The sequence below is a fragment of the Leopardus geoffroyi genome, chromosome B1 (genome assembly GCF_018350155.1).
Source record: "Leopardus geoffroyi isolate Oge1 chromosome B1, O.geoffroyi_Oge1_pat1.0, whole genome shotgun sequence".
Lineage (NCBI taxonomy): Eukaryota > Metazoa > Chordata > Mammalia > Carnivora > Felidae > Leopardus > Leopardus geoffroyi.
Window position 1 is genome coordinate 133,109,385 of NC_059327.1, and position 16,491 is coordinate 133,125,875.

A 16,491-nucleotide genomic window follows, 5' to 3' on the forward strand; every position below is an offset into this window, starting at 1 on the left:
CAAATAGACAAAATCATGAATGAAAATGGAATTATGACAACCAATCCCTTAGAGATACAAGCAATTATCAGGGAATACTATGAAAAATTATATGCCAACAAACTGGACAACCTGGAAGAAATGGACAAATTCCTAAGCACCCACACACACTACCAAAACTCAAGTGGGAAGAAGTAGAAAATTTGAACAGACGCATAACCAGTGAAGAAATTGAACCAGTTATCAAAAATCTCCCAACAAATAAGAGTCCTGGACCAAATGGCTTCCCTGGGGAATTCTACCAGACGTTTAAAGCAGAGTTAATACCTACCCTTCTCAAGCTGTTTCAAAAAATAGAAAGGGAAGGAAAACTTCCAGACTCATTCTATGAAGCCAGCATTACTTTGATTCCCAAACCAGACAGAGACCCAGCAAAAAAAGAGAACTACAGACCAATATCCCTGATGAATATGGATGCAAAAATTCTCAACAAGATACTAGCAAATCGAATTCAACAGCACATAAAAAGAATTACTCACCATGATCAAGTGGGATTCATTCCTGGGCTGCAGGGCTGGTTCAACATTCGCAAATCAATCAATGTGATACATCACATTAATAAAAGAAAAGATAAGAACCATATGATCGTGTCAATCGATGCAGAAAAAGCATTTGACAAAATTCAGCATCCTTACTTAATAAAAACCCTCGAGAAAGTCGGGATAGAAAGAACATATGTAAACATCATAAAAGCCATTCATGAAAAGCCCACAGCGAATATCCTCCTCAATGGGGAAAAACTGGGAGCTTTCCCCTTAAGATCAGGAACATGACAGGGATGTCCACTCTCACCACTGTTGTTTAACACAGTGTTGGAAGTCCTAGCATCAGCAATCAGACAACAAAAGCAAATCAAAGGCATCAAAATTGGCAAAGATGAAGTCAAGCTTTCAAGTTTTGCAGATGACATGATACTATACATGGAAAACCCGATACACTCCATCAAAAGTCTGCTAGAACTGATACAAGAATTCAGCAATGTTGCAGGATATAATTAATTAATTAAAATTAATGTCCAGAAATCAGCTGTATTCTTATACACTAATAATGAAGCAACAGAAAGACAAATAAAGAAACTTATTCCATTCACAATTGCACCAAGAATCATAAAATACCTAGGAATAAACCTAACCAAAGATATAAAAGACCTGTATGCTGAAAACTATAGAAATCCTATGAAGGAAGTTGAAGAAGATACAAAGAAATGGACAAACATTCTGTGCTCATGGATTGGAAGAATAAATATTGTTAAAGTGTCAATACTACCCAAAGCTATCTACACATTCAATGCCATCCCAATCAAAATTGCACCAGTATTCTTGAAGCTAGAACAAGCAGTCCTAAAATGTGTATGGAACCACAAAAGACCCCAAATGGCCCAAGTAATATTGAAGACGACGACCAAAGTGGGAGGCATCACAATCCCAGACTTTAGCCTCTACTACAAAGCTGTAATCATCAAGACAGCATGGTATTGGCACAAAAACAGACACATAGACCAATGGAGTAGAATAGAAACCCCACAATTAGACCCACAGAAGTATGGCCAACTAATCTTTGACAAAGCAGGAAAGAATATCCAATGGAAAAGAGACAGTCTCTTTAACAAATGGTGCTGGGAAACTGGACAGCAACATGCGGAAGGATGAAACTAGACCCCTTTCTTACACCATACACAAAAATAAACTCAAAATGGATGAAGGACCTGAATGTGAGACAGGAAACCATCAAAACCCTAGAGGAGAAAGCAGGCAAAAACCTCTCTGACCTCAGCCGCAGCAATTTCTTACTTGACACATCCCCAAAGGCAAGGGAATTAAAAGCAAAAATGAACTATTGGGACCTCATGAAGATAAAAAGCTTCTGCACAGCAAAGGAAACCATCAACAAAACTAAAAGGCAACCGACAGAATGGGAAAAGATATTTGCAAATGACATGTCAGACAAAGGACTAGTATCCAAAATCTGTAAAGAACTCACCAAACTCCACACTTGGAAAACAAATAATCCAGTGAAGAAATGGGCAGAAGACATGAATAGACACTTCTCTAAAGAAGACATTCAGTAGGCCGACAGGCATATGAAAAGATGCTCACCGTCACTCCTCATCAGGGAAATACAAATCAAAACCACACTCAGATATCACCTCACGCCGGTCAGAGTAGCTAAAATGGACAAATCAGGAAACTATAGATGCTGGCGAATATGTGGAGAAACGGGAAGCCTCTTGCACTGTTGGTGGGAATGCAAACTGGTGCAGCCACTCTGGAAAACAGTGTGGAGGTTCCTCAAAAAGTTCAAAATAGACCTACCCTATGACCCAGCAGTAGCACTGCTAGGAATTTACCCGAGGGATACAGGAGTGCTGATGCATAGGGCCATTGTACCCCAATGTTTATAGCAGCACTCTCAACAATAGCCAAATTATGGAAAGAGCCTAAATGTCCATCAACTGATGAATGAGTAAAGAAATTGTGGTTTATATACACAATGGAATACTATGTGGCAATGAGAAAGAATGAAATATGGCCTTTTGTAGCAACGTGGATGGAACTGGAGAGTGTTATGCCAAGTGAGATAAGTCATACAGAGAAAGACAGATACCATATGTTTTCATTCTTAGGTGGATCCTAAGTAACTTAACAGAAGTCCATGAGGAAGGGGAAGGGAAAAAAAAAGAGTTTAGAGAGGGAGAGAGCCAAAGCATAAGAGACTGTTAAAAAGTGAGAATAAACTGAGGGTTGTTGTGGGGTGGAAGAGAGGGGAGAGTGTGTGATGTGCATTGAGGAGGGCACCTTTTGGGATGAGCACTGGGTGTTGTATGGAAACCAATTAGACAGTAAATTTCATATTTCAAAAAATAAGCATAAAATAAAAAAAAAAGAAAATTAAGTTTTGAAATTTAAAGCAGGTTCGCAAGTTATTAATCTGAGTATATAAAAACTAAATTTAGAGCACCTGGGTGGCTCAGTTGAGCATCAGACTTTGGCTCAGGTCATGATCTCACGGTTCGTGAGTTCAAGACCCATGTCAGGCTCTATTCTGACAGCTTGGAGCCTGGAGCCTGCTTCATATCCTGTGTCTCCCTCTCTCTCTCTCTCTCTGTCCCTCCCCTGCTTGTGCTCTGTCTCTCTTTCTCTCAAAAATAATGTAACCATTATATATTTTAAAAAACTAAATTTAAATCCTTTCTTAACCTATATTCTAATCTGCTACAGTGATCCCAGTGGACTTTCCAGCCAGTTCAGATGGTCTGTGTCAAGTCACTGTCATCATCAGTATCTTCCCCAGTATCCTACTTCTCTATTTACTTGTGTGGAACTGTTGCATTTGAGGTGTTTTGGGTTTTGTTTTTTGTTTGTTTTTGATGTATCCTTTCACCTTCTCTAATCATTCTCCATGTTCTACAGATTATTCCTTATCCATGTCCCTTTTCATTATTCCTTCAACATTACCATGGTTACTCTCTACCATTACCTTAAGCCTAGGCCTCACTATGTACTAGATGCATTATTAGGTCTGTGCAGCTCAACCCCTATCTCCCAGAAACTGACCTGCTTCTTTTGTCTGCATTAGGGCACATCCGTTTTAAACAATTTGATCCTTTTCTACTGGGCTCAGGTGCTTGGTCTAGACTAGGCCAATAAATCTTTTCCCTGTGGCTGACAAAAAGTAAGTTTCTGTGGTGGCAGAAAATATAAGTTTGGGCTATGCCCCCACAGAGAGAGCCCCTGTCTTCAAGAGGGAGAGACAGAATCAAATTCACAGGAGAGACAAAAGTCAGAGACAGAAGTCTGGCTGTGGCCACCTTCCTGCTTAACATAGTTGCTTAGGCCTGCTGCATTCTGGTCCTTTGACTTTCTTCTAGTGAATTCCTTTTTAAATTTCTTTAGTAATTTAAATAGCCCTAACTAAACATTGTGGGAGTCCCCTAATTATTCTTCCTGCTTCCTGTCTCTCCCTGTTCTTAATGTGCAGTTCCACTGGAGAGGTTGGGGGGGGGGGGGGCGCGGATAGTTACATTTTTCAAAGGTAAAGCTAACTACAGTATAAGAAATAGTTTGAAACGTTATTAGTGGCAAACAAGGGATTGCATCTCTGTAATGCAAGAACTGCCCACATTTCTGTCTGAGCTTGATGCATTCACCTATGCTCTGAATTCCACTCTTCAGCTTCTCAGGGACCACAACAACGAGCAACATTGCCACCTGCTGGGAGTTAGAGAATTTGCAGAGCTGGGTTATCTATCGAAATATTCTTGAACTCCAGGGTTTGAAACTACCTTAAAGAATCCTTTTTTGTTTGTTTGTTTGTTTGTTTGTTTGTTTGTTTGTTTTAAGAAATTTAAACATAAATTCCAGTTGTATTTAATAATAATTCTTATCTTCTAGGTCACAGTGCTATGGTTCAGTTATGACTCTCAGATCTGAACTCTGGAATGATGCAGATTAGGAATTGCTGTTCTTGTTGAGTAATTTACATTTTTATTCTAGTTGGTGCCATTAAATTAAGCAACTTACAGCCTTGGTATATGTTTATTGCAGTAGAAGGAGGCTAAAAAGATACATGTGGTTCTCCATTCAGACTGGGAGGAGAAGTATATGTAGTTAAATTAAAAGGTATCTAGCCAGAAAGATTTTTCACTTCTGCTTTTGGTAAAGATTGGTCTTTAATAAATTGAGAGTGGATAATCTAAGGTTGATAAGTAGCAAAATGGTATTTGCACGAACTTCTTCAGTGCTTCATTTCCCTTAATAAAAGGCAAAAAGAAGAAAGGAAGATATATAAGTAATTTATATATATGTAAGATATATAAGAAAGGAAGATATATTAGTAATTTATGATAACTTGAAAACTATAAAACATTAAAAAGACATACATTAAATGAGAAAGTTGTAAATCACTATAATTGTAACTATGGAAAATATGCATACTTACAGAGTGGTGGCCAGGATATCAAGCTATGTATCCACTGATGGAACTCTTCATGTCAAGTCATGGTAGGGTGAAATTCTGGGGCTAGTAAATGCTTGCATTTTCTCTGTGGTACTCCTGTTCTGTATCTGATTATGAACAACATGAATGTAGTTTTGGCCAACCTGTGAGGCATTCTGTCCCACTTTCTTTTTTTTTTTAAGTTTATATATTTTGAGAGAGAGAGAGAGAAAGAAAGCATGCAAGTGGGGGAAGGGCACTGTCAGTACAGAGCCTGATGCAGTGCTTGAACTCATGAACCATGAGATCATGACCTGAACCGAAATCAAGAGTGAGATGCTCAGCCGACTGAGCCACCTAGGTGCCCCATGTCCCACTTTCTTGAATACAGCCTTTCCTTGGCCTCTGACCTTATGTGGGTCAGACTTCAATTTGCCATAATCCCTCAGAATTGCTTCAATCCCTTTACTCCTTTCCTTAATATTTGAAAAGTCAGGAAGGTACAGTCTAGTCTCAGAAAGAAAATTTTGACATTGCCTTTCAAGTACACAGTTTCTAGGAGACAGTGAAAACAGTTCTTTACTCTGCCCCTCACAACAGTTACCAACCCATAGGGAATCCAATTCTCATGGACATAAGAAGGTCCTTTCTCTCAGCTGCCTCTTTTCTGTCCTGTTCTTTCTCCTCTTCTCACCTTTTATAACCTCCATTATTTTATCACCTCCGTTCTTATCCCTTGGGGTCATTTGATTCCTTCAAGCTTTCCCTTTAGTGAAGCTGAAGCCACGGTAAGTGGAGAGAGTAATTCATATTCTTCAAGTCCTGTGTAGGGCAGGAAAAAGGACAAATGATACTTTGAGGTCCATCCTTGGAGTGAAACATTTAAGGGCAAAACTTTCTTTTACTAATATTGTCACCATTTTAAAGCATAGCAAAGTTTATCCTTTCTCTACCTATGTAAACTCCTTACCCTAGCTTTATATCGACTTGTGGAGGGGCAAGATGGGGTAGAGAAACAACCACCCCAAGAAGGAGATGAGAGAGCTCTGAAGTTCTGTTTGAGGTGGACTTGGATATGGACCCAACAATATCCCAGTCAGGCTTCCTGCACCCTCCCTTCTGTTAATTTCCTTCTTTCCCATGGGGGACTTCCAGGAAATCTGCCACACTTAAAATTTATAAAGGATAGCTTGTGTTACAGAACAGAATGGTAATGGTCTCTTTCATGTCAGTTACAAAGTAAAGTCTTTGACCAAACACTACATTTATATTCAGTTCCTTAAAATAATAGTTATAATCTGTGCCAAAAAGGGAAAGCCAGGATTTATGCTTTGTGTGTCTCACCATGAGATCTATATAGTCTGTAGATATTTCTCCTGCTCTGATTTCTTCCATCTGTTATATCTGTTTATATATCTGCAATATGTATTGCAGTGCAAGCACAGAGGGAAACCATTCATGAACTTAAGCAAGATTAATTTTGATGACAAGACAAATGTTGATAGAAAGCCAATGAGAGTGAAACTCAAGAGCTGTTATATTCTGACTGGCCTTGGAATGGGCAGTTGACCAAAAAGCAAAAATATCCTTACATATTTTATGATAACTTATTGTCTTGAGCAGTTCCCATCTGTAAGTTGGTGATAACTATATGCTCCAGTTACTCAACTGTTGGGCCTATTTATGTGTTGACAGAGGAAGCAGAGAAGTCTGTGTAACTGATGTAAGAATTCAACTCATTATATAAAATGGGATTGGAGTTTGTTTAGTGCTTTGTTTCCAATATTAGACCTACAAATGGGACCCAAGAATGGCCCAGTTACGATTATATTATATTAGCTATTATATTACCACAGGAGTTTTCAGTGCTGGCTGCACTTTAGAATTATGTTGGACTTCAAAAACTACCAGTGTCAAAGCCCAAACTTAGACCAGTTCTTAAGTCAGAATCTCTGGTATGGAGTCTAAGTAAAGACTTATTTTTTTTTTTTTTTAACTAGTCAGGTGATGTGCAACCAGGGCTGAGAACCAGTAGACAGCTTACAATGAAATAGAAGCAGATCTACATCCTTACCTCATTTTCATTACACTCATTCACAATAGCCGGATTTGCAAATTGTACTTGAATAATCAATGTCTCAAACTGAAAATTTGACCAATAATTTTAGTCCTTGATGTAGAAATTTACCAAATGGTTTCTAGCAGTTTCATGAAACATTGGTATAACTACCATTTGTTCTCAAGGAATAGTTTATGCACTGTGGCATTTTCTTCATTACCCATGTTGGCAAAGGCTAAATATTTTATTTATTTTAACTGACTCTATTGTGTATTTTTTCTATATCAAATTAATAATTTATAGTCTAAAAGTTAATTTTATCTAAATATAAAAGCCTATGGAGTACACATAAAAATATCATGAGAGCACAATTAAAGAACACATTTTTTTCAGTTATTAAGTAAAGGAAAGATTACCCAGTGTTTCTGGTAAGAAATCTAAAATACTATGCACTTAAAATTATATTCACATAGTCTCTGATTATACACTGCTATGTACATGTTAGTGAGAATATAGATTAAGCTACTATAATTAGGAGATCCCCAAATACAGTGGATTAAATAAGATTGAACTTCAACGTCGCTCCTTATCAGGGAAATACAAATCAAAACCACATTCAGATATCACCTCACGCCAGTCAGAGTGGCCAAAATGAATAAATCAGGAGACTATAGATGCTGGAGAGGATGTGGAGAAACGGGAACCCTCTTGCACTGTTGGTGGGAATGCAAATTGGTGCAGCCGCTCTGGAAAACAGTGTGGAGGTTCCTCAGAAAATTGAAAATAGACCTACCCTATGACCCAGCAATAGCACTGCTAGGAATTTATCCAAGGGATACAGGAGTACTGATGCATAGGGGCACTTGTACCCCAACGTTTATAGCAGCACTCTCAACAATAGCCAAACTATGGAAAGAGCCTAAATGTCCATCAACTGATAAATGGATAAAGAAATTGTGGTTTATATACACAATGGAATACTACGTGGCAATGAGAAAAAATGAAATATGGCCTTTTGTAGCAACGTGGATGGAACTGGAGAGTGTTATGCTAAGTGAAATAAGCCATACAGAGAAAGACAGATACCATATGGTTTCACTCTTATGTGGATCCTGAGAAACTTAACAGAAACCCATGGGGGAGGGGAAGGAAAAAAAAAAAAAGGTTAGAGTGGGAGAGAGCCAAAGCATAAGAGACTGTTAAAAACTGAGAACAAACTGAGGACTGATGGGGGTGGGAGGGAGGGGAGGGTGGGTGATGGGTATTGAGGAGGGCACCTTTTGGGATGAGCACTGGGTGTTGTATGGAAACCGATTTGACAATAAATTTCATATATTAAATAAATAAATAAATAAATAAATAAATAAATAAATAAATAAGATTGAACTTCATTTCTTTCTCGTGAAACAACTAAGATGAGGGTGCCTTTTGTTACAAAGAGGCTATTTCAACAGCTGCCAGTTTCCAGTCAGTGGGAAGAGAGGAAAGGAAGGAGGCAAAGCACACCACTTCTGTTAATGTTCTGTTGGCCACAACTCAGCCACATGTGCGTGCCTAGCTGCAAGGACGCTGAGAAGGAGAACGGAACACCTATGTACTTAATTGAAAACCAAAGATTTCTGTTACTAACACAAAGAAGAGGAGAATGGGCACTGGGATAATTCTCAATCTCTACAGTATCTACATACTACACAGAATCTAAATATAATTGGAATACATAGGAACTATATGGTTTAAAATTGTATTTAGAGAATATTTATTTTTATTATGTTTCCTATTAACATTTAAGAAATGTAAAATTTTTATTCCCTGCTAACTGGTGCAGTCACACTGGTAAACAGTATGGAGGTTCCTCAAAAAATTAAAAATAGAGCTACCCTATGATGCAGCAATTGTACTACTAGGTATTATTTATCCAAAGGATACAAAAATGTTGATTTGAAGGGGCACATGCACCCCAATATTTATAGCAGCACTATAAACAATAGCCAAATTATGGAAAGAGCCCAATGATGTCCATTGATGAATGAACGGATAAAGAAGATGTGGGGTGTGTGTGTGTGTGTGTGTGTGTGTGTGTGTGTGTGTGTACACACACATACATATATTCAATGGAATACTACTCAGCGATCAAAAAGAGTGAAATCTTGCCATTTGCAACAATGTGGATGGACCTAGAGTATGTCATGCTTAGTGAAATAAGTCAGACAGAGGAAGATAAATACCATATGATTTCACTCATACGTGGAATTTAAGAAACACAACAGATGAACATAGGGGAAGGGAAGGAAAAATAAGATAAAGGTGGAGAGGGAGGCAAACCATAAGAGACTCTTAAATACAGAGAACAAACTGGGGGTTGCTAGAAGGGAGGTGGATGGGAGGATGAACTAACTGGGTGATGGGCATTAACAAGGGCACTTGTTGGGATGAGCACTGAGTGTTATATGTAGTTATATGTAGTGTTAGATGAATTACTGGGTTTTACTCCTGAAACCAATACTATCCTGTATGTTAGCTAACTTAATTTTTTTTTAAGTTTAAAAAATTGTATCTCTTTGAGGGAATATTGTCCAAGATGGTGGCATAGGAAGGTCCCGAAACACCTCCTCCCACAGACACACGAAATCTACAGCTACATATGAAACAAGTCCCTCTGAAAAAGACCTGAAAAGTAGCTGAAACCTCCTTCACAATAAACAATAAAAGAGCCACATTGAGATGGGTAGGAGAGGCAAAGATGCAGTCTCACCAAAAACCCCACCTCTGATCACAATTAGGAGGGATCGAACAAACCCATAGCTTTTCGCTGACAAGTGGGGGATTCGTGCCCCACATCAGGCACCTCCATTCTTGGGACCTCACCAGAAAGACATGTGAGTTTGAAAAGCAATGAGGCTTATGTCCAGGAGACCCAGAGAGCTCTGAGGTACTGAGATACTGTTCTTAAAGGGCTTGCATTGAAGATTCACTAGCCCTGCGCCCAGTGCAAAAGCAGCAGTTTAAAAAGCACCTATATTATATGTGAAGGAGATTCATTTGATAATGTTAAAGTGTCTACTGGATGGGCAGGGGTCTGTTAGGACTCTCTTTAGGGGCTGGTCAGTGCCATTTTTGCACAATCCTTCTTCCTTGTTGGCACTTGGGACATGCACAGTCACTGAATTTTCCTGCTACTCTGCTAAAGCCAGTGGGAGCACCCCAGCCCTATGCTCTTCCACTACCCCACTAAGTTGGCAGACACAGTCCACACAGAGAACAGTCCTTGATCACATGGCTCTGGTTGCCCACAGTTAGTAGAAGGAAGGAAATAATAAAGATCAGAGTGAAAATAAACCAGAGACCAAAAAGACAGTAGAGAAGATAAATGAAACTAAGAGCTAGTTCCTTGAAAAATTCACCAAGAAAAAAAAGAGAGGGGTCAAATAAAAGTTAACAACTGATACCACAGAAATACAAAAGATCACAAGAGACTACTGTGAACAATTATATACCAATAAATTGGACAACCTAGAAGAAATAGATAAATCTATAGAAACATACAATCTTCTAAGACTGTATCATAAAGAAACAGAAGATCTGAATAGATTGATTACTAGTAAGGAAATTGAGTCAGTAATAAAAAACCTCCCATCAGACAAAAGCCTGGGACCAGATGGCTTCACTGGTAAATTCAACTAAACATTCAAAGATGCTGTAATACCTGTCCTTCTCAAACTTCCAAATAATTGAAGAGGAGCTAATACTTCCAAACTCATTTCATGAGGCAGCATTATCCTAATACCAAAACCGGACAAGGCCATCACACGCAAAAATTACAGCCAGATATCCCTGATGAACACAGAGGCAAAAATCCTCAACGAAACGTTAGCAAACCAAATTCAACAATACATTAAAAGGATCATGTGTTATAATAAAGTGGGATTTATTCCAAAGATGCAAGGATGGTTCAACATCTACAAATCAATCAACATGATATACCACATTAACAAAATGACAGGTAAAAATCATATGATCATTCCAATAGAGTAGAAAAAGCATTTGAGAGAATTCAACATCTATTTATGACAAAAGCCCTCAACAAAGTAGGTATAGAGGGAATGCACCACAACATAATAAAGGCCATATATTGACAAGCCCACAGCTAACATCATACTCAATGGTGAAAGCTGAAAGCTTTCCGTCTAAGATCAGGAACAAGACAAGGATGCCCACTCTTGCCACTTTTATTACACATAGTAGTGGAAGTCCTAGCCAGAGAAATGGGCAAGGGAAAAAAAAGTCACTCAAATTAGGAAGAAGTAAAACTGTTACTATTTGTAGATGACATGATATTATATATGGAAAGTTCTAAAGACTCCACCAAAAAAACTATTAGAACCAATAAATGAATTCAGTAAAATTTAGGGCACAAAATCAATATACAAAAGTCTGTTGTGTTTCTATATACTAAAACTATAAGAGAAATTAAGACAACAGTTTCGTTTAAAATTATATCAAAAAGAATAAAATACCTAGGACTAAATTTAATCAGGGAGGTGAAAGGCTTATACTCTGAAAACTATAAGACATTGATGAAAGAAATTGAAAAAGGGGCACCTGGGTGGCTCAGTCGGTTAAACGTCCGACTTCGGCTCAGGTCATGATCTCATGGTTTGTGGGTTCAAGCCCCTTGTCGGGCTCTGTGCTGACAGCTTGGAGCCTGGAGGCTGCTTTAGAATCTGTGTCTCCTTCTGTCTCTGCCCCTCCTCCACTTGAACTCTGTCTCTCTCTATCAAAAATAAATAAATGTAAAAACAAAAATTAAAAGGAAATTGAAAAAGATACAAATAAATGGAAAGATAGTTTGTATTCATGGATTCGAAGAATTAGTGTTAAATGTCTATAGTACCCAAAGCAGTCTACAGATTCAGTACAATCTATTTTTTTCATTTTTTAATATTTATTTTTTAAATGGGGGGGGGGGACAGTGAAAAGGGGACAGAGGATCTGAAGTGGGCTCTGTGCTGACAGCAAGGAGCCTGACGCAAGGCTCAAACTCACAAACCATGGTATCATGACCCAAGTGAAAGTCGGACGCTAAACCAACTGAGCCACCCAGCCACCTCAATTCAGTACAATCTTTATCAAAATACCAATGGCATTTTTCAGAAGAGTAGAACAAAAAAATCCTAAAATCTGTATGGAACCATGAAAGATCCTGAATAGCCAAAGCAGTCTTGAGAAAGAAGAGCAAAGCTGGGATTATCATATGTCTCTCTGATTTCAAACTATATTACAAAGCTAGAGCAATCAAAACAGTATGGTATTAGCATAAAAAATAGACGCATGGATTAATGAAACAGAATAGAAAGACCAGAAATAAATCCAGGCACAGATGTTCAATTAATTAATGCCAGAAAAAAATATACAATTAGGAAAGGACAGTCTGTTCAGTACATGGTGTTGGGGAACTGGACAACCACATGCAAAAGGATGAAACTAGACTACTGTGTTACACCATACACAAAGTTAACTCAAAATGAATTAAAGATTTGAAGGTAGGACCTGAAACTATAAAACTCCTAGAAGAAAACATAGGGAGTAAGCTCCTTGAGATGGGTCTTGACAACGAGTTTTTGATTCTGACTCTAAAAGCAAAAGCAACAAAAGCAAAAATAAACAAGTGGGTTTACATCAAACTAAAAAGTTTCTGCACAGCAAAGGAAACTAACAAGAAAATGAAAAAGCAACTTAACTGAATGTAATAAGTTATTTGCAAATGACATATTTAGTAAGGGGTTAATACCCAAAATATATAAAGAACACTTACAACTCCGTAGCAAACAAACAAAAAATTGATTAATGGGCAGAAGATCTAGAGGTGCCTGGGTGGCTCAGTTGGTTAAGCATCCCACTTCAGCTCAGGTCATGATCTCACAGTTAGTGGGTTCAAGCCTTGCATCAGGCTCTGTGCTGACAACTCAGAGTCTGGAGCCTGCTTCAGATGCTGTGTCTCCCCTTCTCTCTGCCCCTCCCCCACCCAAGCTCTGTCTCTCTCTCTCTCAAAAATAAATAAACATTTAAAAAAATTTTTTTAAATGAGCAAAGGACCTGAACAGACATTTTTCAGATGGCTAACAGACACATGAAAAGATGCTCAACATCACTAATCATTAGGGAAATGCAAATCAAAATCACAGTGAGATATCACCTCGTATCAGTTAGAATGGCTGTGATCAGTAAGGCAAGGAATTATAAGTGTCGACAAGGATATGGAAAAAAGGCAACCCTCATAAACTGCTTGTAGGAATGTAAATTGGTGCAGCCACTATGGAAAAAAGTATAGAGGTTCCTCAAAAACTTAAAAATAGAACTGCTATATGATTAATTCCTTTTCTGGGTATTTATCTGAAGAAAATGAAAATAGTAATTAAAAAAGATATATGCATCCCTGTGCTCATCACAGCATTGTTTATAATAGCATGGATATTGAAATAACATAAATCTCCATCAATGGATGACTGGATTAAGAAGATATGGTGTATATATACAATGGAATACTACTCAGACATTAAAAAAAGAATGGAATCTTGCCATTTGCAACAACATGGATTGACCTAGAGGGTATTATATTAAATGAAGTAAGTCAGACAGAGAAAAACAAATACCATATGATTTTACTTCTATGTGGAATCTTAAAAATAAATAAATAAATAAATAAATAAATAAATACGTACGTACGTACGTACATACATACATACCTACATAGAACAGAATGGTGGTTGCCAGAGGGGCACTGTTTTGTACAATGGGCAAAATGGGTGAAGGGGGTCAAGAGGTACAGACTTCTAGTTTTAAAATAAGTCCTGTAATGTAATAAACAGCATTGTGGTGCGCATTTGAAAGTTGCCAAAAGAGTAAGTCTTAAAAGTTCTCATGGGGCATGTGGTGGCTCAGTCAGTTAAGCATCACTTCAGCTCAGGTCATGATCTCCCAGTTTGTGAGTTCAGGCCCCGCATGGAGCTCTGTGCTGACAGCTCAGAACCTGGAGCCTGCTTTGGATTCTGTCTCTCCTCTCTCTCCCCCTTCCCCACTGGTGCTCTGTCCATCTCTCCCTCAAAAATAAACATTTAACAAAAAATAAATAAATGTTTCATCACAAGAAAACAAATTGTAACTTTGCATGGAGACAGATGGTAACTAGACTTACTGATCATTCTACAGTGTATACAAATGTTGAACCGTTATGTTCTATACCTGAAACTAATATGTTACATGTCAGTTATACTTCCATTAAAAATTGTATTTGTTGGGGTGCCTAGGTGGTTCAGTCAGTTAAGCGTCCAACTTGATTTCAGCTCAGGTAATGATCTCAGGGTTGTGAGATTGAGCCCTGTGTTGGGCTCCACACTGAGCGTGGAGCCTGCTTAAAATTCTCTCTCTCTCTCTCTCTCTCTCTCTCTCTCTCTCTCTCTCCCTCTCCCTGTACCCCTCCCCCACTGCTCACATGCATGTGCATGTGCACACACTCTCTCTAAAAAAATACTTCTTGAACAAAAAGATATTTTATGATACATAATCTTCCTTCTTACATAGCTTTAGCTGCTAACCATAGCAAGTAATGCATATAACATGAATCAAGCTCTACTCCCAGCTCTTCCTCAGCACTGACTTAGATTTTTACAGAAAACAATAGTTTCACAAAACAAAATCCAGGCAGATCGTATGAATGTCAGTGTTATTTCTTTTATTTGTTTGACTGGATTCTAGCAGGTTAGTCATAAACTCTTTTAAGAATCTGATGAAAATTGTGGATCTTCTACCCACATGTATCAGCATTTCAAATAATTTTAGGGGGTTTAGGGATATAACCTCCATGAAGTTCAGTTTTAGAGTTCGTTTACTATATATAGGAGGATAGCCTCCAGTCTAGCCCATCATTGGAATTCTTATAGCTCTGATCCAAAGTAAGACACCTAGTGCAGAGTTAGAGCATAGTGTCTGCTCAATAAATGTTAGTTCCCCTGTATTTCATGAGAAATTCCCTTGGTGTTCCATACATTCCCTTTGGTATTAGTGTTATTTCTCTTATGTTCCCCAATGTGGATCTCACGCACAGCCATGGAAGTTGACTTGGTCATTCCTATGGCATTAATGTTACTTATTTCCCTTTGGGTGTAGACATGGATCTTCTCCCCATCAGTAGGACATCTTTCATTCTTTTTGCTCACCCAGCATCTGAACCTCCTCTTACATATGGCACATACATTACCACCTTACATGTCTGGTTAAAAGATAAAATTCATCTTGTGTTGTAGAAACTGAAAATGAAGATACTTTCTTTCTAGGGTCCCTTTACTAGTACATAAGCATTTAGTGTAGGACCTGACAATTTTATGCATCTACCATGGACTTTGAATTGAGAACTTCATTGTGATACAGTGAAGCAGGGCTCATGGAGAATGGTCTCTGGCAGCAGTGACAGCTGGAATCAGTAGTACCAGTATTATTAGCAGCATCTAGAGTCATTGCCAGTGATATCAGCAATACAAGCCAGTGTCTAGTGCCTTGTGGCAATCAGTGGCTTCCAGGCTGAATGAGTTCTTCACATTAAGCCATGCTTGCTAAAGAGCTCAGTCTAAGCTTCCTTTTTTGGACATCAGTATTGCTAGTTTCTCCAACATACCATGGCATTTCTTTTTACAAAATCTTCAATAGTAATCTTCGGTCTGAAAATACATATATATTTTATGTATATATGCATATATATACATATAAATTTTTAATGGGAATCTTTAGGGAAAGTAAGAATGAATTCTCCACTAATGTGACTCTCAAAATAACAGGTTTAGGGAAACAAGCCATTAGAAAGTGACTTTCTCAGTCACTTTCTTAGGTTCTTTACATGCTGAGAGAAACTAGAGAATATAGCATTTCTTTGCTCATTTTTCAAGCAGATAAGACCATATTCATATATTCATGAATGTTCACTGCTTAAAATTTTCAGTGGTTCATCATTGAATGGAAATGGAATCAGACTCTGCTATTTCTTGGATTTTGGAGTAGGATACTTAACTTAGCTTTTCTGTGTTTCATCTGCTCCTATTTGTTATATATATATTTTTAAAGTGAGTAGAGAAATTATAATATCGATGTCAAAGATGTTTTTGATATGTATATCATATATGAAAACCTACCTCTAGGCAGGTACTCACTAATGAGGCTGTTCTCCTTAATCTGGCATTCAGAGACCTTCATGTTGGATCCCAGCTCACCTTTCCAGCAATCTCTTATCTTATCACTTCCCCTTTCTCCTTCTCTCTTCCCAATGCTTTGGTAACACTAGATATCTTTGTCATACATTAACATGCCATGAACAATTTTGTACATCTACTCTTTTGTTCCCTGTGCTTGGAATGTGCTTCTCCCCTGTTTTCTTAGTCACTCCCCAAAGTTTACCTCAGTTGTCCCAAAAC